A 22,901-nucleotide genomic window follows, 5' to 3' on the forward strand; every position below is an offset into this window, starting at 1 on the left:
AACAAATAGCAAAGAGGAACTTAGCTATGCAGAGCAGCAGGCCACAGGAACGATCCAGGAGGAAACAGGTCCAATACTAGAACATTGACTGGAGGCCAGGATCAAAGCACTAGGTGGAGTTAAATAGAGCAGCACCTAACGACTTCAACACATCACCTGAGGAAGGAAACTCAGAAGCCGCAGTACCACTTTCCTCCACCAACGGATGCTTACAGAGAGAACCAGCCAAAGTACCACTTGTGACCACAGGAGGGAGCTCTGCCACAGAATTCACAACAGCCCGCTATTCGTGGAGTGGGTAGGATATTTGATGTTCCAGTTTGCGACTTTGTCCCACACTCCACCAGGTCCAGCCAGTGTGCCATGACAGAAATGTATCATTTCTGTCCACAACTACTTGTCCACGAGTCTGTTGTTAGGTGGACCTTCCCGGTTATGGCATTGGTGAGAGCACGCTTTAGATTGTTTAACAAGTGCAGGTGTAACATGGGGATGGCACATCGGGAAAAATAGTGCCGGCTGGACACAAAGTATAGTCGGGCAGCCACAGCCAAGAGATAACGGAAAGACTTTTTCCCCACAAGGCAACATCTCCATGGCTAGCAACTTGGCAGTGTGCGCGTTTAGTATTTGTGCTTGTGGGTGCGTGAGTTGGTATATAAGCTTCCTTTCATAGATCTGGGGCATTGACAACTGGACACTTGGCTGGGACAAACAAGTGAATGGGATTGCTGTGTCCTGTGTCTCTGCAACCACAGCATGTGAGCAGGAGGTATGAGCTGCTTCCTGGCCAGCAGATTGGGAAGGACAGATCACAGGTGACATGGCAGTGGTTTAACCCACAGACACTGATTTGGTACCCTGTTGTTCTGCCCACCGACTTGAGTGCTTGGCTGCCATGTGTTTCCGCATACTGGTGGTGCTCTGGTTGCCTTTGCCATGGCCTCTGCTCAGCTTCGTATGGCAGATGCTACAGATGATAATGTTTGGTTCAGAAGGACTATCCGAAAAATAATTCCAAACCGACGATGAACGTCCCCTTGCCTAGACTTGGGGCACAGAGAGATTGCCCCTCGCAACAGTTAACACACTTTGCACTCTGCTCAAACCAGTAGCCCTTGGTGCCTTTGTTGGTGCTATGTATCCACCTTCTTCCTCTGTGCTGCTGTGCTGGCTATGCGTACCAACGGTCCAGGTCGGATCAGTGGACTCATCATCGACCACCTCGTCGTCCATATCATCCTCCTTCTGTGTTGATATGGCCATATGGCAACTGTGTCTCATCCGGGCCGACTACTGCTGACGTCACTCAACATATGCAGACTCCCCGCCTGACCTGCGTTGAACTGACAGCATGGAAAAATGTTCAGAAACTTTCCCACGCTAATGAGTTCATGTCCGGTCAGGTGGGGAGGCTGCGCAGGCAGCTTTTCATTCATTCCTCCGTGGTTTACAGCCCGGCCACTAGCATTAGCAATGCTCCGAGTTGTAAACTATTTCATCCCTTGAGATGGATTGCAGCATGGGACTTCACTGTACAGCGGACAGGTATGGGATATTGTTGCTTTTTTATTTGGGATTTTTTTTTACAGAAGAATGAAGACTTCGCTTGGATTGAGAGTGTAATAAAGATGTTAAACCTGTGTGTTTCATTATTTCGTTAAAAGACTTTATTCTTAATATGTGTGTGTATTTTTAACCCTTTCATACTATTGGATTAATAATGGATAGTTGTCTTATTGTCACCTCTCCATTATTAACCAGGCTTAAAGGGAAGGGGCCATCAAAAAAATTTTTTTTTCAGAAATTGTAAAAATGTAAAGAATTAATGATTACATTTTTTAAAAAATATTATCATTTGTTTATAATTTAGTAAAATATGAAAAATAATTTGAAAAGTTTTGGAATTTCCACTTTTAAACACTAGGGGGAGGAGCTGCTGAAATTTCAGAAAAACCTAGTGTACAAATAGCTCACATTACAGCACTGCAGTAATTATGGGCAGAGTCTGCTGACCTGTGTGATGTCTCCTCTCCTCCCCTTCTGGGTGTTTGCTAAGGGATTAGAGAGGATGATATTCAGGAACCCAGTGAGCAGCCATTTTGTTGGTGACTGCAGAGTATGGTCAGTATTTTACATCAGTATTTGTAAGCCAAAACCAGGAGTGGAACAATTAGAGGAAAAGTATAATAGAAACATATGCACCACTTCTGTATTCATCACCCACTCCTGGTTTTGGCTTACAAATACTGAGGTAAAATACTGACCAAATACTGATAGTGTGAAGGCAGCCTTATACTGACAAGTAGACAGTCACCGAGGATGGCAGGCAGCAAGGATTCTGGGAGATATGTGGTGGAGGGAGCAGGGTGACAGCAGCACAGAGTATTTCAGGAGAGCAGTGTGCTGGTCTATGGGGGCCCCCTGTTTGGTGCGCGGAGCAGCCAGGGATTGTACATAGGGCGCTGTCTTTTATACACATGGATGGACCGTCTGCTCCACAGAAATCCAGGAAACATTTCTGCGGATTGATGGCCTGGTCTGCTCCAGACTTTGCATGCAAAGACCCCATTCCCCTTCTCAGATCCTGTCTTCCCCATCCTGTCCTGGCGATGTGTGAAAGCGAGGCGACAGGCGCAGTCTGGGGTGATGCTGGGAAGGAAATGTAGCCAACTAGCTATATAGTAACGATAAAAATGAGACCCCTCTCTTCAGCTACCTCACCAGCCTTCCCCTGACTACACCTAACTGGAGGTGATGCTGCCCCCTCTATTACCCCAGACCCGCGTGCAGGTGCTCAGCCAGAACCACCATAGAACGGGTCCGCTTTCTGAAGATAATACTGTCATAGTGTTCTCACATAATACCGCCATATAGATCTCACACAATACTATCAAATAGATCACACAATACTGTCATACAGTTCTCACATAATACCACCATATAGATCACACATAATACCGCCAGTGTTCTCACATACCGCCATATAGATCACACATAATACCGCCAGTGTTCTCACATACCGCCATATAGATCACACATAATACAGCCAGTGTTCTCTCATACCACCATATGTTTCTCACATAATACCGCCATATAGATCACCCATAATGCCGCCACATAGATCTCACATGTATTGTAAATACTCGGCCAGAATAAAGTCCTTTATTAACTTTTTTTAAACCATACCGAACACATAATCCTCGACTCCCTCATCTCCCACAACAAAAATAATAAGCCACAATGGGGAAAGACACGCAAGGGGGAGAGGAATGCATAGGAGAGGATTAGATACTGACTGCTGAACCGTGTATCTAATCCTGTCCTGTGTGATAGTGTACACAGGACAGGATTAGCTACACAGGACAGAGGTAGCAGTGGTAGATGGTATATAGAGGCAGGCAGCAGTAGTAGATGGTATATAGAGGCAGGCAGCAGTGGTAGATGGTATATAGAGGCAGGCAGCAGTGGTAGATGGTATATAGAGGCAGGTAGCAGTGGAATATAGAGGCAGGTAGCAGTGGTATATAGGGGCAGGTAGCAGTGGTATATAGGGGCAGGTAGCAGTGGTATATAGGGGCAGGTAGCAGTGGTATATAGGAGCAGGTAGCAGTGGTATATAGGGGCAGGTGGCAGTGGTATATAGGGGCAGGTGGCAGTGGTATATAGGAGCAAGTAGCAGTGGTATATAGGGGCAGGTAGCAGTTGTATATAGGGGCAGGTAGCAGTGGTATATAGGGGCAGATAGCAGTGCTATAAAGGAGCAGGTAGCAGTGGTATATAGGGGCAGGTAGCAGTGGTATATAGGAGCAGGTAGCAGTGGTATATAGGGGCAGGTAGCAGTGGTATATAGGGGCAGGTAGCAGTGGTATATAGGGGCAGGTAGCAGTGGTATATAGGGGCAGGTAGCAGTGGTATATAGGGGCAGGTAGCAGAGGTATATAGGGGCAGGTAGGAGTGGTATATAGGGGCAGGTAGCAGTGATATATAGGGGCAGGTAGCAGTGGTATATAGGGGCAGGTAGCAGTGGTATATAGGAGCAGGTAGCAGTGGTATATAGGGGCAGGTAGCAGTGGTATATAGGGGCAGGTAGCAGTGGTATAAAGGAGCAGGTAGCAGTGGTATATAGGGGCAGGTAGCAGTGGTATACAAAGGCAGGTAGCAGTGGTATATAGGGGCAGGTAGCAGTGGTATATAGGAGCAGGTAGCAGTGGTATATAGGGGCAGGTAGCAGTGGCATATAGGAGCAGGTAGCAGTGGCATATAGGGGCAGGTGTTATGACCTGGTGGTTAGGAGCACCCGGCACGACCTGATAGTTAAACTCCCACAGGACGAGTTCTGGGATGTGGGAGCTCTGCTGACCGCAAGCCCTAATCCTATCACACACACTAGAAATAGCCGTGGAGCGTTCCTGACTCTCCCTAGACGCCTCTTCACAGCCTCAGAGCTAGCTAGCCCTAGAGATAGAAAATAAAGCCTACCTTGCCTCATATAAATTCCCCAAAGGAAAAGGCAGCCCCCCACATATATTGACTGTGAGTAAAGATGAAAGTCACAAACGCAGAAATGAAACAGGTTTCAGCAAAGGGAGGCCAGACTCACTAAACAGACAGAGGATAGGAAAGGTATCTTTGCGGTCAGCACAAAAAACTACAAAAGACCACACAGAGTGTGCAAAAAAGACCTCCGCACCGACTCACGGTGTGGAGGTGCCACTCTGCATCCCAGAGCTTCCAGCTAGCAAGACAAAATCATGATAACCATCTGGACAAGGAAACAATGAACAAATAATAACTATCAGGAACTTAGCTTCTGCTGGAGAAGACAGGTCACCAGAAAGATCCAAGAGCGAACTGAACCAATGCAGGAACATTGACAGCTGGCATGGAGTAACGATCTGAGTGGAGTTAAATAGAGCAGCCAACCAAAGGATAAACCACGTCACCTGTGTAAGAAACCTCAGAAGCAGCAGCTTCACTCACAGCCACCAGAGGGAGCCCATAGACAGAACTCGCCGAAGTACCATTCACGACCACAGGAGGGAGTTCGACAACAGAATTCACAACAGTACCCCCCCTTGAGGAGGGGTCACCGAACCCTCACCAGAGCCCCCAGGTCGATCAGGATGAGCTAAATGAAAGGCACGAACAAGATCGGCAGCATGAACATCAGAGGCAAAAACCCAGGAATTATCTTCCTGGCCATAACCCTTCCACTTGACCAGGTACTGGAGTTTCCGTCTCGAAACACGAGAATCCAAAATCTTCTCCACCACATACTCCAACTCCCCCTCAACCAACACCGGGGCAGGAGGATCAACGGAGGGAACCATAGGCGCCACGTATCTCTGCAACAACGACCTATGGAACACATTATGGATGGCAAAAGAAGCTGGAAGGTCCAAACGAAATGACACAGGATTAAGAACTTCAGAAATCTTATATGGCCCAATGAAACGAGGCTTAAACTTAGGAGAGGAAACCTTCATAGGAACATGACGAGATGACAACAAATCCAAATCCCCAACACGAAGTCGGGGACCAACACAGCGCCGGCAGTTAGCGAAACGTTGAGCCTTCTCCTGGGACAATGTCAAATTGTCCACCACATGAGTCCAAATCTGCTGCAACCTGCCCACCACCGTATCCACACCAGGACAGTCCGAAGGCTCAACCTGCCCTGAAGAGAAACGAGGATGGAAACCAGAATTACAGAAAAAAGGAGAAACTAAAGTAGCCGAGCTGGCCCGATTATTAAGGTCGAACTCAGCCAAAGGCAAGAAGGACACCCAATCATCCTGATCAGCAGAAACAAAGCATCTCAGATATGTTTCCAAAGTCTGATTAGTTCGTTCGGTTTGGCCATTAGTCTGAGGATGGAAAGCCAAAGAAAAAGACAAATCAATGCCCATCTTAGCACAAAAGGACCGCCAAAACCTCGAAACAAACTGGGAACCTCTGTCCGAGACGATGTTCTCCGGAATGCCATGCAAACGAACCACATGCTGGAAAAACAATGGCACCAAATCAGAGGAGGAAGGCAATTTAGACAAGGGTACCAAATGGACCATCTTAGAGAAGCGATCACAAACCACCCAAATGACCGACATCCTTTGAGAAACAGGGAGATCAGAAATAAAATCCATGGAAATATGCGTCCAGGGCCTCTTCAGGATCGGCAAGGGCAAAAGCAACCCACTGGCACGAGAACAGCAGGGCTTAGCCCGAGCACAAGTCCCACAGGACTGCACAAAAGAACGCACATCCCGTGACAAAGAAGGCCACCAAAAGGATCTAGCCACCAAATCTCTGGTACCAAAGATTCCAGGATGACCAGCCAACACCGAACAATGAACCTCAGAGATAACTCTACTAGTCCATCTATCAGGGACAAACAGTCTCTCCGTAGGACAACGGTCAGGTCTATCAGCCTGAAACTTCTGCAGCACATGCCGCAAATCAGGGGAGATGGCAGACAAAATTACCCCCTCTTTAAGAATACCCGCTGGCTCCGGAACACCCGGAGAGTCAGGCACAAAACTCCTTGACAGGGCATCAGCCTTCACATTCTTAGATCCCGGAAGGTATGAAACCACAAAATCAAAACGGGAGAAAAAGAGCGACCATCGAGCCTGTCTAGGATTCAACCGTTTGGCAGACTCGAGATAAGTCAAATTCTTGTGATCCGTCAAGACCACCACGCGATGTTTAGCTCCTTCAAGCCAATGTCGCCACTCCTCGAATGCCCACTTCATGGCCAACAACTCTCGATTGCCAACATCATAACTGCGCTCAGCAGGCGAGAATTTTCTAGAAAAGAAGGCACAGGGTTTCATCACCGAGCCATCAGAGCTTCTTTGCGACAAAACAGCCCCTGCTCCAATCTCAGAAGCATCAACCTCAACCTGAAACGGGAGTGAAACATCTGGCTGGCACAACACAGGGGCAGAAGAAAAACGACGCTTCAACTCCTGAAAAGCCTCTACAGCTGCAGAGGACCAATTGACCACATCAGCACCTTTCTTGGTCAAATCAGTCAACGGTTTAGCAATACTAGAAAAATTAGCGATGAAGCGACGATAAAAATTAGCAAAGCCCAGGAACTTCTGCAGGCTCTTCACAGATGTCGGCTGAGTCCAATCGTAAATGGCCTGAACTTTAACAGGGTCCATCTCGATAGTAGAAGGGGAAAAAATGAAACCCAAAAATGAAACCTTCTGAACTCCAAAGAGACACTTTGACCCCTTCACAAACAAGGAATTCGCACGAAGGACCTGGAACACCATTCTGACCTGCTTCACATGAGACTCCCAATCATCCGAAAAGACCAAAATGTCATCCAAATATACAATCATGAATCTATCCAGGTACTCTCGGAAGATGTCATGCATAAAGGACTGAAACACAGATGGAGCATTAGAAAGCCCGAATGGCATAACCAGGTACTCAAAATGGCCCTCGGGCGTATTAAATGCTGTTTTCCATTCATCGCCCTGTTTAATTCGCACAAGATTATACGCCCCACGAAGATCTATCTTGGTGAACCAACTAGCCCCCTTAATCCGAGCAAACAAATCAGACAGCAGCGGCAAAGGATACTGAAATTTGACTGTGATCTTATTAAGAAGGCGGTAATCAATACAAGGTCTCAAAGAGCCATCCTTCTTGGCCACAAAAAAGAACCCTGCTCCCAATGGTGACGACGACGGGCGAATATGACCCTTCTCCAAGGATTCCTTTATATAACTCCACATAGCGGCGTGCTCTGGCACAGATAAATTAAACAGACGGCCCTTAGGAAACTTACTACCAGGAATCAAATTAATAGCACAATCGCAATCCCTATGAGGAGGTAGGGCACCGGATTTGGGCTCTTCAAATACATCCCGGTAATCTGATAAAAACTCAGGAATAGTGTTGAGCATTCCGATACCGCAAGTATCGGGTATCGGCCGATATTTGCGGTATCGGAATTCCGATACTGAATTCCGATACTTCCCGCGTATCGGATACCGGAATCGGAAGTTCCCAGAATTCAAATTGAACGCAGCAGCCAATGAGGAATGAATGAAAGTGTGGGCACATCCTGTTTAGCATGGTGGGCATGTAAGTACTGGCAAGGCTGGGATTGGCTGCTGAAATGATGTCACTCTGCACTATAAAAAAGCGCTGCCGCCATTTTGCGCTCACTCTGCTGTGATTTCAGTTAGGGACAGGACGCTGTGTTCTAACTGAGGGCCAGTCGAGCTAGCTAATTGCTTTATTTTCCTTTCCAAAGGCTAATTTAGCAAAACGCTGTGTGTTCTTCACTGTTCACCTTGCTCTTGCCTTGCAGCGCTGTTTTAACAGCGTTCTGCAAGGTCTCTGTGTGTGTGTGTGTGTGCAGCTCACTCTGTAGTCTGTGTGCAGCCATATACCCGGTTGTATTCAGCTCAGGGGGGGTTCACACTGCCTCACACAGTTGTTCTTTTTTGCTCTTAGTGCAGCCTGCTGCACATTTTTTCTCAAATTTCCTATTAGTGTTTTTCCACCAGTCTCCAGCTCTATTGTGGAAAAACACTACATAGGATAACCTAGAGGGGGGTTTTTGGGCCTTGCAGCGCCGTTTACGGCTGTCTGCACGGTCTCCGTGTGAGCCCAGCTCGCCCTGTAGTCTGTGTGCAGCCATAGCCGGTTGGATTCAGCTCAGGGTTCGTTACTGGCTCATACCTTGAGAAAAATTTTCCTTTTTTTCAAATAGTGCAGCCTGTTTAAAATTTGAAAAAAAAAATTCCTATTAGTGTCTTTCCACTCGTATCCAGCTAAATAGTGGAAAAACACTATATAGGATAACCTAGAGGAGGGTTTTTTGGCCTTGCAGCGCCGTTTACGGCTGTCTGCACGGTCTCCGTGTGAGCCCAGCTCGCCCTGTAGTCTGTGTGCAGCCATAGCCGGTTGGATTCAGCTCAGGGTTCGTTACTGGCTCATACCTTGAGAAAAATTTTCCTTTTTTTCAAATAGTGCAGCCTGTTTAAAATCTGAAAAAAAAAATTCCTATTAGTGTCTTTCCACTCGTATCCAGCTAAATAGTGGAAAAACACTATATAGGATAACCTAGAGGAGGGTTTTTTGGCCTTGCAGCGCCGTTTACGGCTGTCTGCACGGTCTCCGTGTGAGCCCAGCTCGCCCTGTAGTCTGTGTGCAGCCATAGCCGGTTGGATTCAGCTCAGGGTTCGTTACTGGCTCATACCTTGAGAAAAATTTTCCTTTTTTTCAAATAGTGCAGCCTGTTTAAAATTTGAAAAAAAAAATTCCTATTAGTGTCTTTCCACTCGTATCCAGCTAAATAGTGGAAAAACACTATATAGGATAACCTAGAGGAGGGTTTTTTGGCCTTGCAGCGCCGTTTACGGCTGTCTGCACGGTCTCTGTGTGAGCGCAGCTCGCCCTGTAGTCTGTGTGCAGCCATAGCCGGTTGGATTCAGCTCAGGGTGCGTTACTGCCTCATACCTTGAAAAACAATTTCCTTTTTTTCAAATAGTGCAGCCAGTTTAAAATTTGAAAAAAAAAATTCCTATTAGTGTCTTTCCACTCGTATCCAGCTAAATAGTGGAAAAACACTATATAGGATAACCGAGAGGAGGGTTTTTTGGCCTTGCAGCGCCGTTTACGGCTGTCTGCACGCTCTCCGTGTGATTTAAACTAGCTCTGTAGCCCGATCTGCACCAAAAAAAAAGTTAAGTTCACCAAACACAACTTAACACTTGTGTAGGCCACATTTGAAAAATAATAAAGTTTAGTCCACAATTTACAACATTAGTGTTTCTTACACCTGTTAGGAGGAGCATTACAGGAATAAGCACACTAAGGCCTTAGTACTTTTCTGCTTATCTTTATCTGTCAACCAAGATGAAGAGGGCAGGGAGTAAGGCACGTGGGCGTGGGCGCGGAGCAGGGAGAGGAGCAGGGAGAGGACGTGGTGATTCTGTGCCTGCTGCGGGCGCCGGTGACTCGTCGTCACTCAGTTTCAGCAGGGAACAGTCCTTCATGCGCAGCTTTGTCGGAGAGCGCCGTGCACCGCTGCTGCGTGAAGACCAAATTGAAGCCGTTGTCGGGTGGATGGCAGCTAACGCCTCGGCATCGACTTCAGTTAGTGCCACATCCTCTCAGGCACAGAGCACTGGAGAGCAGCCATCTGTCTCTTCACCACCTGCCAAATTGGCCAGGCAGTCAGAGAGCCCAGGACAGGAGCCGTCTCTACTTCTGTTCTCTGAATCTCTTGGCTTGGAAACAGGGGGCCAGCCAAGCAGCATTGGAGAAATGGAAGAAGAGGCAGTGTGCAGTGATGCCCAACACCTTTTTCTCTCTGACTCTGAAGAGGCAGGTGGGCCAGTGCCTCCGGTGACCACAGCGCAGTACGCATCTGATGATGAAACTCAGGTGCCGCTTTCTCGTGCGTACTGTGCTGCTGAGACTACCCAGGAGGAGCAGTTGGTGGCAGAGGGTAGTGGAGATGATGAGGTCCTTGACCCATCGTGGCGTGAGGAACAGGAAGGTGGTGGGAGCAGCTCAGAGGAAGAGCTTCCTCTTACGGGCCAAAGAGGGAGAGGGAGGGGGAAGACTGCGGAGCCTGTAGCCTCCACTTTGGCACCCGTTAGGAGCCTGTCTCTTTCCAAAGCCAAAAAGGGCGCTCCCAAGACTTGCAGTGCCTGGTCCTTTTTTGACACAGTTGCAGATGACATTTGTTTTGTCAAATGCAAGCTGTGTCATCATAAAGTAAAAAGAGGGAAAAATGTCAGCAACCTCAATACCACAAATATGTGGAAACATGTGCGGACCAGGCACGCGGTGGAGTTACAGAAACACACTGAAGATGTAGGCCAACCAACAGCGGCAGCTACCACCTCTTCAGCTCGTGTTGCCTCTTCCTCCAGCTCACGCACAGCTGGTTTGGCTTCCTCCCAGAGACCTTGTGTAATTCCACCCACAGCACCACCTTCCCAGTCATCCTCACACTCCCAGTCTACTCTACAGCCATCGGTAGTACAGGCATGGGAGAAAAGGCGGGCATTCTCGGCCAACCACCCCCGAGCACAGGCTCTGAATGCAGGCATTGCCAAACTGTTGTCCCTGGAAATGCTCTCGTTCAGGCTGGTGGAGACTGACAGCTTCCGTGACTTGATGGCATTGGCAGTCCCACAGTACAAGGTGCCCAGCCGCTTTTACTTCAGCAGGCAGGCTGTCCCTGCCCTGCACAGGCATGTTGAGGCAAACATAAAACATGCGCTACTGAACGCCGTCAGTAGCAAGGTCCACCTCACCACCGATGCGTGGACCAGTCAGCATGGACAGGGGCGATATGTTTCCCTCACTGCCCATTGGGTTAATGTTGTTGAGCCAGGTACAGATCGTGCGAGTGGCGCAGGACGTGTCCTGCCCACTCCAAGGATTGCAGGAATCCAGTCTGTACGCATCGACTCCTCCTCTTACACCAGTTCCTCTGATTCCTCTCTGCAGGATCCGTCACAGTCCACCCCCACATGGACCCGTGAACGTTTACCTATGACCGACATGAGCACAGCCGTGGCCAAACGTCAGCAGGCCGTCTTGAAACTAGTTTCATTGGGGCATCGAAGCCACACAGCGCAGGAGCTCTGGAATGCCATAAAGCAGGAGAGCGATGTGTGGTTACTGCCAGCGAATCTCCAGCCAGGCATGGTAGTGTGTGACAATGGCCGAAATCTGGTGGCAGCTTTGGCCCTTGGCAACCTCACTCACATCCCATGTCTGGCACATGTGCTCAATTTGGTTGTGCAGAGTTTTCTGAGGGACTATCCGGATCTTGATGCCCTGCTGCACAAGGTCCGCCTAGAGTGTGCTCACTTGCGGCGTTCCAGCTTGGCCAGATCCCGCATTGCTGCTCTGCAGCGCCGATTCCGCCTTCCGGAACACCGCATCATATGTGACCTACCTACCCGGTGGAATTCCACGTTACATATGTTGGAGCGGTTGTGTGAGCAGCAGCAAGCAGTTATGGAGTACCAGCTGCATCAGGCGCAAAGAAGTCGCAGTCAGCGCCGATCAGACTTCACAACCACAGAGTGGGCCACTATGAAGGACGTCTGCCAGGTTTTGCGTCCTTTTGATTATTCCACGCGGATGGCAAGTGCAGATGATGCACTAGTCAGCATGACTGTCCCCCTTATCTGCCTGCTTCAGCAAACTTTGCAAGGGTTAAGGGATGATGTGGTGGAAGAGGTGGAGGATGAGGAGTCACCTTTTCCATCAGCTTCTGGAGAGTCAGCGCCACGTGGTTCCTCACAAAGGGGTACGCAGGGGCCAATTTGTGAGGAGGATGAGGAGGAGTCAATGGAGGAGGAAGAGCTCCGTCCAGAGGAGGGAGCGACACAATTGTCCAGTGGTCAGTGTGTACAGCGAGGGTGGGGTGATGACGAGCGGGCAGAGATCATGTCTCAAGCAGGGGACAGCGTTTCTGGGCCGGTTGGCACTCTGCAGCACATGGTGGATTTCATGCTGCAGTGCCTGAGAAACGACCGCCGCATCGACCACATTCTCAACATGCCTGATTATTGGGTGTTCACCCTCCTCGATCCTCGCTACCGGGACAACGTCCAAAACCTCATCCCTGCGTTGACCCGGGAGCGTAAATTGCGGGAGTACCACGACACACTGGTGAATTCCATCATCTTCTCCTGTCCAACTGAGAGGAGTGCTGCTAGTGCTTTACAAAGCAGCTCAGTGCGTCGAGGCAGTGGGGGAGGCTCTGCCCAAAGAGGGAGCAGAAGCAGTGCCTCTGCCCAAGGCAAGCCCAGTATGGCACAACTCTGGCACACTTTTGTGTGCCCGCCCCAAATGTCTACACCATCACCGGCGGCTCCAGTCAGCAGGAGGCAACGGTTCCGTCAGATGGTGACAGACTACATGGCTTGCCCTCTTACTGTACTCCCAGACGGCTCTTCCCCGTTCAAGTTTTGGGTCTCTAAGCTGGATACATGGCCAGAGCTAAGCCAGTATGCATTGGAGGTGCTGGCTTGCCCTGCGGCTAGTGTCTTATCGGAACGTGTCTTTAGTGCCGCAGGTGGTGTACTAACAGACCGTCGCATGCGACTATCCTCCGATAACGTTGACCGGCTTACTTTCCTGAAAATGAACCAGGCCTGGATCTCGCAGGAATTTGCCACTCCTCTGCCTGATTAAGTAATTGGGTGTCATCCAGGTCTCCTGCTGTGTTCATCTTTCTACCACCTGAACTGCTATTCCTGGGCTCCAACACCGCCAGTTGCGGCTCAGAAGTGCAGGCTGCACAGTAAAAACATACGACCCAGTGTTATTGGGTTTCAGTAACGTCAGCTGATCCCCAGCTGTGTAGCCGGCAATGTGTCCTGCGACCGCCACGCTGGCACAACAACCTAAATGTAAGGGAACCTGTCCCCCCCCCCCCCCCGTCGTTTGTTACTGAAAGAGCCATCTTGTGCAGCAGTAATGCTGCACAAGGAAAAGGTAGCTCTTTTTTTTTAGCTCTTTGCACACGCAGAACTTAACACTTATAAAATGTGTTCACTGATACCGTTATACCGTCCCGGAGCTGGGACTTTCCTTCGTAATGTGACGCAGCACAGCCGTCATTCCTACCCCCTTGGTGCCATGCGCTGCCTCCTCAGCGTTGTTTTAAGCTGTCACGGAGCCTGCGCTGTTCTGTTATCCCTTGGGCATGCCCTATTTGCGCTGCCTGTCTTCTGACATAATTTGGTGTCAGGCTGGCTGCGCCTGTGCGGCCGCGGTGCCCGAGATCCCGCCTCGCAGTGTCTTCTGATTGAGTCACACTGCGGGCCTGGGATCCATGGGCATGCGCAGTGCATATCTTCCCCTCGGGCTCTCGCTCATTTCCCTCCGCCTTCTTTAGACTGTGCGCCGTCAGCTGATCCCTAGCATGCCACGGCCGTGACACCGCACAGTCTGAAGAAGAGGGAAGGAGGGGAGTGAGAGTCGAGGTTATGCACTGTGCATGCCCATGGTTCCAAGGCCCGCAGTGGGATTACGTTAGATGAGACTGCGAGGTGGGATCTGGAGCAGCGTGGACGCACAGGCACTGACAGCCTGACACCAAATTATGTCAGAAGACAGGCAGCGCTAATTGGGCATGGCCAAGGGCTAACAGAACAGCGCAGGCTCCGTGGCAGCTTAAAACAACGCTGAGGAGGCAGCGCACGGCATCAAGGGGATAGGAATGACAGCTGTGCTGTGTCCCATTACGAAGGAAATTCGCACCTCCGGAACGGTTTAACGGTATAAAGGGACACATTTTTAGTGTTTACTTCGGTGTTTGCAAGGAGCATAATTAAAAGAGCAACCTTTTCCTTTTGCATCCTTAGTGCTGCACAACATGGCTCTTTCAGCTACAAACGTCTTGGGGGGGGGGTTAAAGGTTTCCTTTCAACTTGCTCCAATCAGGCTTCGGCCTACACTCTGTTCCTCTGCTCCTCCTGCTGTCCCTGGGCTCTAACACCGCCAGTTGGTGCCTGGAAGTGCTGTGTGCACAGTCAACAGTCGCTCCTCTGTTATTGGGGTTCAGTAACGTCAGCTGATCCCCAGCTGTGTGTGCGGCAATACCTCCAATCTGCTCCTCCTGCTGTCCCTGGGCTCTAACACCGCCAGTTGGTGCCTGGAAGTGCTGTGTGCACAGTCAACAGTCGCTCCTCTGTTATTGGGGTTCAGTAACGTCAGCTGATCCCCAGCTGTGTGTGCGGCAATACCTCCAATCTGCTCCTCCTGCTGTCCCTGGGCTCTAACACCGCCAGTTGGTGCCTGGAAGTGCTGTGTGCACAGTCAACAGTCGCTCCTCTGTTATTGGGGTTCAGTAACGTCAGCTGATCCCCAGCTGTGTATCCGGCAACGTGTCATGCGACCGCCACGCTGGCACAACTAAAATGTAAGGGGACCTGTCCCCCCCCCCCCCTAGGCGTTTGTTACTGAAAGAGCCACCATGTGCAGCACTAATACTGCACAAGGGAAAGGTCGCTCTTGAAATTATGCTCCTTGCAAACGCTGAACTACACACTCATGTAATGTGTCCCCTCACACCGTCCAACCGTCCCGGAGGTGGGACTTTCCTTTGTAATGTGACGCAGCACAGCCGTCATTGCTACCCCCTTGGCACCGTGCGCTGCCTCCTTAGCGTTGTTTGATTCCGTCATGGACCCTGCGCTGTTATGTTATCCCTTGGCCATGCACAGTTTGCGCTGCCCGTCCTCTGACATCATTTGTTGTCGTCCTGGCTGCGCCTGTGCGTCCACGCTGCCCGAAATCACACCTCGCAGTGTCGTCTAATGTGATCCCACAGTGGGCCTGGTATCCATGGCCATGCGCAGTGCATATACTAGCCTCTCACTCCCCTTCTTCACGCTTCTTCAGACTAGGCGGCGTCAGCTGATCCCTAATAGCATGCCACGGCCGTGACGCCGCACAGTCTGAAGAAGCAGGAAGGAGGTGAGTGAGAGGCGATGATATGCACTGCGCATGCCCATGGATCCCTGGCCCGCAGTGGGACTACATTAGATGACACTGCAAGGTTGGATCTCGGGCAGCTTGGACGCACAGGCACTGCCAGCCTGACACCTACATGATGTCAGAAGACGGGCACCGCTAACTGTGCATGGCCAAGGGATAACATTACAGTGCGGGCTCCGTGACAGAACCAAACAACGTTGAGGAGGTGGTGCCCGGCACCAAGGGGGTTGGAATGACGGCTGTGCTGTGTCACATTACAAAGGAAAGTCCCACTTCCGGGATGGTTTGACGGTGTGAGGGGACACATTATATGAGTGTGTACTTCAGCGTTTGCAAGGAGCATAATTTTCGGAGCCACCATTTTCCATGTGCAGTATTACTGCTGTACAAGATGGCTCTTTCAGCAACAAATGCCTGGGGGGGGGGGTTAAAGGTTCCCTTTCAACTTGCTCCACTGCAGGCTTCGGCCTACACTCTGCTCCTCTTTGATTCCCTGGGTTTCAACACTGTCAGTTGCCACCTGGAAGTGTTGTCTACACAGAAAAAAACACTAGGTGATGTGTCAGTGGGGTTCAGCACCGCCAGCTGTTCCCCTGCTGTGTAGTCGGCAACGTGTCCAGCACAAGCCACGCTGGCACAACAGAACAAAAGCTGCCACCAGTGCAGGCTTCGGCCTACACTCTGCTCCTCTCCTCCTCCTGCTGACCCTGGGCTCAAACACCGCTAGTTTTTGCCCGGAAGTGCTAGCTGCACAGAGAAAAACACCAGCCAATGTGTTAGTGGGGTTCAGCAACGCCAGCTGTTCCCCTGCTGTGTAGCCGGCAACGTGACCTGCAAACGCCATGCAGGCACAGGAACTGAAATTAAAAGGGAACCTGGCCCCACCCCCCCAGGTGTTTCTATGTATAACAGCCACCTAGTACAGCAGTACTGCTGCATTTGTACAAGGTGGCTGACTTTTTCTCCTTGCCCACGTGGAACTCAACACGTAAAAAATGTGTCTCATTGAGACCATTCCACTGTCCCTGAGGTGTGACTTTCCTTTGTAATGATACGCAGCACCCCCCTTGGTAGCGTTTCCCGTCTTTTGTCATCATGGTTAGCTGGCTGCGCCTGTGCATCCGCCCTGCTAGAAACAACGCCCCTCGTTGTCATATTTATTTTGTCAGCGAGGGTGTGGTTTATGGGCACGAGCAGTGCATATGTTCGCCTGTCTTAACTCATCTCCTTCCGCCTTCTTCAGACTGTGCGGCCTCCTGGCCGTGGTAGGCGATAAGGGATCAGCTGAGGCCGCCCAGTCTGGAGCAGGTGTAAGGACATGTGTAAGCGGCAAACCTATTTACTGCACAAGGCCACGAATCCCAGCCACGCAGTGTGATTTTTTGAAAACACACTGTGGGTCTGGGATTCATGTCCATCGCTAACCGCAACGGCCGACATGAAATGAGGTCAGAAGACAGGAAGCGCTCACAGCGCATGGCCAAGGGATCACAATAGCGCAGACTCCTGTACAGCAAATAACAACGCTCAGGAATCTGCGCCCAGTACCTAGGTGCAAATTTTGACACCTGTGCTGCGTCTCGTTAAAAAGACAAGTCACGCCTCCACAACTGTTTGACAGTATAATGGGCTAAATAGTGTACGTGTTTTAGTCAGCGTGTGCAAGGAGCAAAACAAATAGAGCAACCTTTTACTTGTGCAGCATTAATGCTGCACAAGGTGTGGCTCTTGTACCTTGCAACACCTGAGGGGGGGGTTAAAGGTAACCTTTGAAATTGGTTCAACTAGGCTTCGGCCTACACTCTGCTCCTCTACTCCTCCTGCTGACCCTGGGCTCAAACACCGCTAGTTTTTGCCCGGAAATGCTAGCTGCACAGAGAAAAACACCAGCCAATGTGTTAGTGGGGTTCAGCACCGCCAGCTGTTCCCCTGCTGTGTAGTCGGCAACGTGTCCAGCACAAGCCACGCTGGCACAACCGACCAAAAGCTGCCACCAGTGCAGGCTTCGGCCTACACTTTGCTCCTCTCCTCCTCCTGCTGACCCTGGGCTCAAACAACGCCAGTTTCTGCCCGGACATGCTAGCTGCACAGAGAAAAACACCAGCCAATGTGTTAGTGGGGTTCAGCACCGCCTGCTGTTCCCCCGCTGTGTAGCCGGCATCGTGTCCAGCACAAGCCACGCTGGCACAACCGACCAAAAGCTGCCACCAGTGCAGGCTTCGGCCTACACTTTGCTCCTCTCCTCCTCCTCCTGCTGACCCTGGGCTCTAACACCGCTAGTTTTTGCCCGGACATGCAATCTGCACAGAGAAAAACACCAGTCAATGTGTCAGTGGGGTTCAGCAACGCCAGCTGTTCCCCTGCTGTGTAGCTTGCAACGTGACCTGCAAACGCCACGCAGGCACATGAACTGAAATTGAAGGGAGCCTGCCCCCCACCCACAGGTGTTTCTATGTATATCAGCCACCTTGTACAGCAGTACTGCTGCATTTGTACGAGGTGGCTGACTTTTTCTCCTTGCCCACGTGGAACTCAACACGTACAAAATGTGTCTCATTAGAGACCATTACAATGTCCCTGAGGTGTGACTTTCCTTTGTAATGACACGCAGCACCACCCTTGTTAGCGCTGCCCGTCTTTTGACATCATTGGTTAGCTGGCTGCGCCTGTGCATCTCCCCTGCTCGAAACAACGGCCCTCGGTGTCTTATTTTTTTGGACAGCGAGGGTGTGATTGATGGGCATGTGCAGTGCATATGTTTGCCTGTGTTCACTCATCTCCTTCCGCCTTCTTCAGACTGGGTGTCCTCATGGCCGCGGCAGGCGATAAGGGATCAGATGAGGCCGCCCAGTCTGAAGCAGGTGTAAGGACATGTGTGAGCGGCAAACATATTTAGTGCACCAGGGCACGAATCCCAGCACCGCAGTGTGATTTTTTAAAAACACACTGTGGGTCTGGGATTCATGTCCATCGCTAACCGCAACGGCCGACATGAAATGAGGTCAGAAGACAGGAAGCGCTCACAGCGCATGGCCAAGGGATCACAATAGCGCAGACTCCTGTACAGCAAATAACAACGCTCAGGAATCTGCGCCCAGTACCTAGGTGCAAATTTTGACACCTGTGCTGCGTCTCGTTAAAAAGACAAGTCACGCCTCCACAACTGTTTGACAGTATAATGGGCTAAATAGTGTACGTGTTTTAGTCAGCGTGTGCAAGGAGCAAAACAAATAGAGCAACCTTTGACTTGTGCATCATTAATGCTGCACAAGGTGTGGCTCTTGTACCTTGCAACACCTGAGGGGGGGGTTAAAGGTAACCTTTGAAATTGGTTCAACTAGGCTTCGGCCTACACTCTGCTCCTCTACTCCTCCTGCTGACCCTGGGCTCAAACACCGCTAGTTTTTGCCCGGAAATGCTAGCTGCACAGAGAAAAACACCAGCCAATGTGTTAGTGGGGTTCAGCACCGCCAGCTGTTCCCCTGCTGTGTAGTCGGCAACGTGTCCAGCACAAGCCACGCTGGCACAACAGAACAAAAGCTGCCACCAGTGCAGGCTTCGGCCTACACTTTGCTCCTCTCCTCCTCCTGCTGACCCTGGGCTCAAACAACGCCAGTTTCTGCCCGGACATGCTAGCTGCACAGAGAAAAACACCAGCCAATGTGTTAGTGGGGCTCAGCACCGCCAGCTGTTCCCCTGCTGTGCAGCTTGCAACGTGACCTGCAAACGCCACGCAGGCACATGAACTGAAATTGAAGGGAGCCTGGCCACCACCCCCAGGTGTTTCTATGTATAACAGCCACCTTGTACAGCAGTACTGCTGCATTTGTACAAGGTGGCTGACGTTTTCTCCTTGCCCACGTGGAACTCAACACGTACAAAATGTGTCTCTTTGAGACCATTCCACTGTCCCTGAGGTGTGACTTTCCTTTCTAATGATACGCAGCACCCCCCTTGGTAGCGCTTCCCGTCTTCTGACATCATTGGTTGGCTACTTGCGCCTGTTCGTCCGCCCTGCCTGAATAAAATGCTCCTCGTTGTCTTAATTATTTTGACTGCGAGGGTGTGATTGATGGGCACGAGCAGTGCATATCTTCGCCTGTCTTAACTCATCTCCTTCCGCCTTCTTCAGACTGTGCAGCCTCATGGCCGCGGCATGCGAGAAGGGATCAGCAGAGGCCGCCCAGTCTGAAGCAGGTGTAAGGACGTGTGTGAGCGGCCAAAATATTTACTGCTCAAGGCCACGAATCCCAGCACCGCAGTGTGGCTTTATGAAAAGACACTGTGGGTCTGGGATTTATGGCCATCGTTAACCGCACCGGCCAACATGAAATGAGGTCATAAGATGGGCAGCGCTAACAGGGCATTGCCAAGGGATAACACAAGAGCGCAGACTCCTGTACAGCAAATAACAACGCTCAGGAAGCTGCGCCAAGCACCAAGGCGTTATTTTGGACACCTGTGCTGCGTCTCATCAAAAAACCAAGTCACGCATCCACTACAGTTTGACTGTAGAATGGGGTAAATTGTGTATGTCTTTCATTCAGCGTGTGCAAGTAGACAAATTAATAGAGCAACCTTTCACTTGTGCAGCATTAATACTGCACAAGGTGTGTCTCTTGTACTTTGTAACACCTGAGGGGGGGGTTAAAGGTTTCCTTTGAAATTGGTTCAACTAGGCTTCGGCCTACACTCTGCTCCTCTCCTCCTCCTCCTGCTTCAACACGGGCTCTAACATCGCAAGTTTTTGCCCGCAAGTGCTAGCTGCACAGATAAAAACACACGCCATTGTGTTAGTGGGGTTCAGCAACGCCAGCTGTTCCCCCAGTGTGTAGCCGGCAAAGTGTCCTGCAAACGCAACGCAGACACAAAGCTGCCTCCAGTGCAGGCTTCGGCCTACACTCATCTCCCCCTGCTTACCCTTTGCTCCAACACCGCTAGTTGGGGCTCTAGGAAGACAATCTTTAATAGGCAAGGCAACGCATCCGGGTTCCAGCACCGCCAGCTGGTTCTCGGCAGTGTTCTTGTCACAGGTACTCCCTCGTGCCAAGCCTGGTTTCAGCACCGTCAGCTGTTTCCGGGTTGTGTCAACTTCACTGAGACGCCTATGCTTGCCCCGTCGTGGGGCGGTCGAGTTAGCCAACTCCAGGGTGCCTCCAGTTTAGGAGCTTCCTATGTGGGCTGCGTGAACTGGTAGTCAAGGCTGGTTCTGTAGTGCCAGTAGGCCCAGCTCCCCCTGTAGGACTGTTGGGGTTCGGTAACTGCGGCTGCCTCGCGGCCTAGCTGTTCTCTCCTCTCCTGTGGGCCTTGGGGTCCACCACCTGGTTCCAGCACCGTCAGCTGGTTCCGGGCCGAGCCTTTGGCTAAGGTGCCTCCTCCTGGGTATCCGAGTTCCGCCAACACCAGGCGGTCCTTGGTAGTGCTTTTAAGCGCGGGCACCTACAGCTTAGTAACCGGGTTCCAGCACCGTCAGCTGGTCCTCGGTCGTGCCATTGGCTCTTGCACACTGGGGCAACGCATCCGGGTTCCAGCACCGCCAGCTGGTTCTCGGCAGTGTTCTTGTCACAGGTACTCCCTCGTGCCAAGCCTGGTTTCAGCACCGTCAGCTGTTTCCGGGTTGTGTCAACTTCACTGAGACGCCTATGCTTGCCCCGTCGTGGGGCGGTCGAGTTAGCCAACTCCAGGGTGCCTCCAGTTTAGGAGCTTCCTATGTGGGCTGCGTGAACTGGTAGTCAAGGCTGGTTCTGTAGTGCCAGTAGGCCCAGCTCCCCCTGTAGGACTGTTGGGGTTCGGTAACTGCGGCTGCCTCGCGGCCTAGCTGTTCTCTCCTCTCCTGTGGGCCTTCGGGTCCACCACCTGGTTCCAGCACCGTCAGCTGGTTCCGGGCCGAGCCTTTGGCTTAGGTGCCTCCTCCTGGGTATCCGAGTTCCGCCAACGCCAGGCGGTCCTTGGTAGTGCTTTTAAGCGCGGGCACCTACAGCTTAGTAACCGGGTTCCAGCACCGTCAGCTGGTCCTCGGTCGTGCCATTGGCTCTTGCACACTGGGGCAACGCATCCGGGTTCCAGCACCGCCAGCTGGTTCTCGGCAGTGTTCTTGTCACAGGTACTCCCTCGTGCCAAGCCTGGTTTCAGCACCGTCAGCTGTTTCCGGGTTGTGTCAACTTCACTGAGACGCCTATGCTTGCCCCGTCGTGGGGCGGTCCAGTTAGCCAACTCCAGGGTGCCTCCAGTTTAGGAGCTTCCTATGTGGGCTGCGTGAACTGGTAGTCAAGGCTGGTTCTGTAGTGCCAGTAGGCCCAGCTCCCCCTGTAGGACTGTTGGGGTTCGGTAACTGCGGCTGCCTCGCGGCCTAGCTGTTCTCTCCTCTCCTGTGGGCCTTCGGGTCCACCACCTGGTTCCAGCACCGTCAGCTGGTTCCGGGCCGAGCCTTTGGCTTAGGTGCCTCCTCCTGGGTATCCGAGTTCCGCCAACGCCAGGCGGTCCTTGGTAGTGCTTTTAAGCGCGGGCACCTACAGCTTAGTAACCGGGTTCCAGCACCGTCAGCTGGTCCTCGGTCGTGCCATTGGCTCTTGCACACTGGGGCAACGCATCCGGGTTCCAGCACCGCCAGCTGGTTCTCGGCAGTGTTCTTGTCACAGGTACTCCCTCGTGCCAAGCCTGGTTTCAGCACCGTCAGCTGTTTCCGGGTTGTGTCAACTTCACTGAGACGCCTATGCTTGCCCCGTCGTGGGGCGGTCGAGTTAGCCAACTCCAGGGTGCCTCCAGTTTAGGAGCTTCCTATGTGGGCTGCGTGAACTGGTAGTCAAGGCTGGTTCTGTAGTGCCAGTAGGCCCAGCTCCCCCTGTAGGACTGTTGGGGTTCGGTAACTGCGGCTGCCTCGCGGCCTAGCTGTTCTCTCCTCTCCTGTGGGCCTTGGGGTCCACCACCTGGTTCCAGCACCGTCAGCTGGTTCCGGGCCGAGCCTTTGGCTAAGGTGCCTCCTCCTGGGTATCCGAGTTCCGCCAACGCCAGGCGGTCCTTGGTAGTGCTTTTAAGCGCGGGCACCTACAGCTTAGTAACCGGGTTCCAGCACCGTCAGCTGGTCCTCGGTCGTGCCATTGGCTCTTGCACACTGGGGCAACGCATCCGGGTTCCAGCACCGCCAGCTGGTTCTCGGCAGTGTTCTTGTCACAGGTACTCCCTCGTGCCAAGCCTGGTTTCAGCACCGTCAGCTGTTTCCGGGTTGTGTCAACTTCACTGAGACGCCTATGCTTGCCCCGTCGTGGGGCGGTCGAGTTAGCCAACTCCAGGGTGCCTCCAGTTTAGGAGCTTCCTATGTGGGCTGCGTGAACTGGTAGTCAAGGCTGGTTCTGTAGTGCCAGTAGGCCCAGCTCCCCCTGTAGGACTGTTGGGGT

This window comes from Ranitomeya imitator, chromosome 8 (genome assembly GCF_032444005.1).
Source record: "Ranitomeya imitator isolate aRanImi1 chromosome 8, aRanImi1.pri, whole genome shotgun sequence".
Lineage (NCBI taxonomy): Eukaryota > Metazoa > Chordata > Amphibia > Anura > Dendrobatidae > Ranitomeya > Ranitomeya imitator.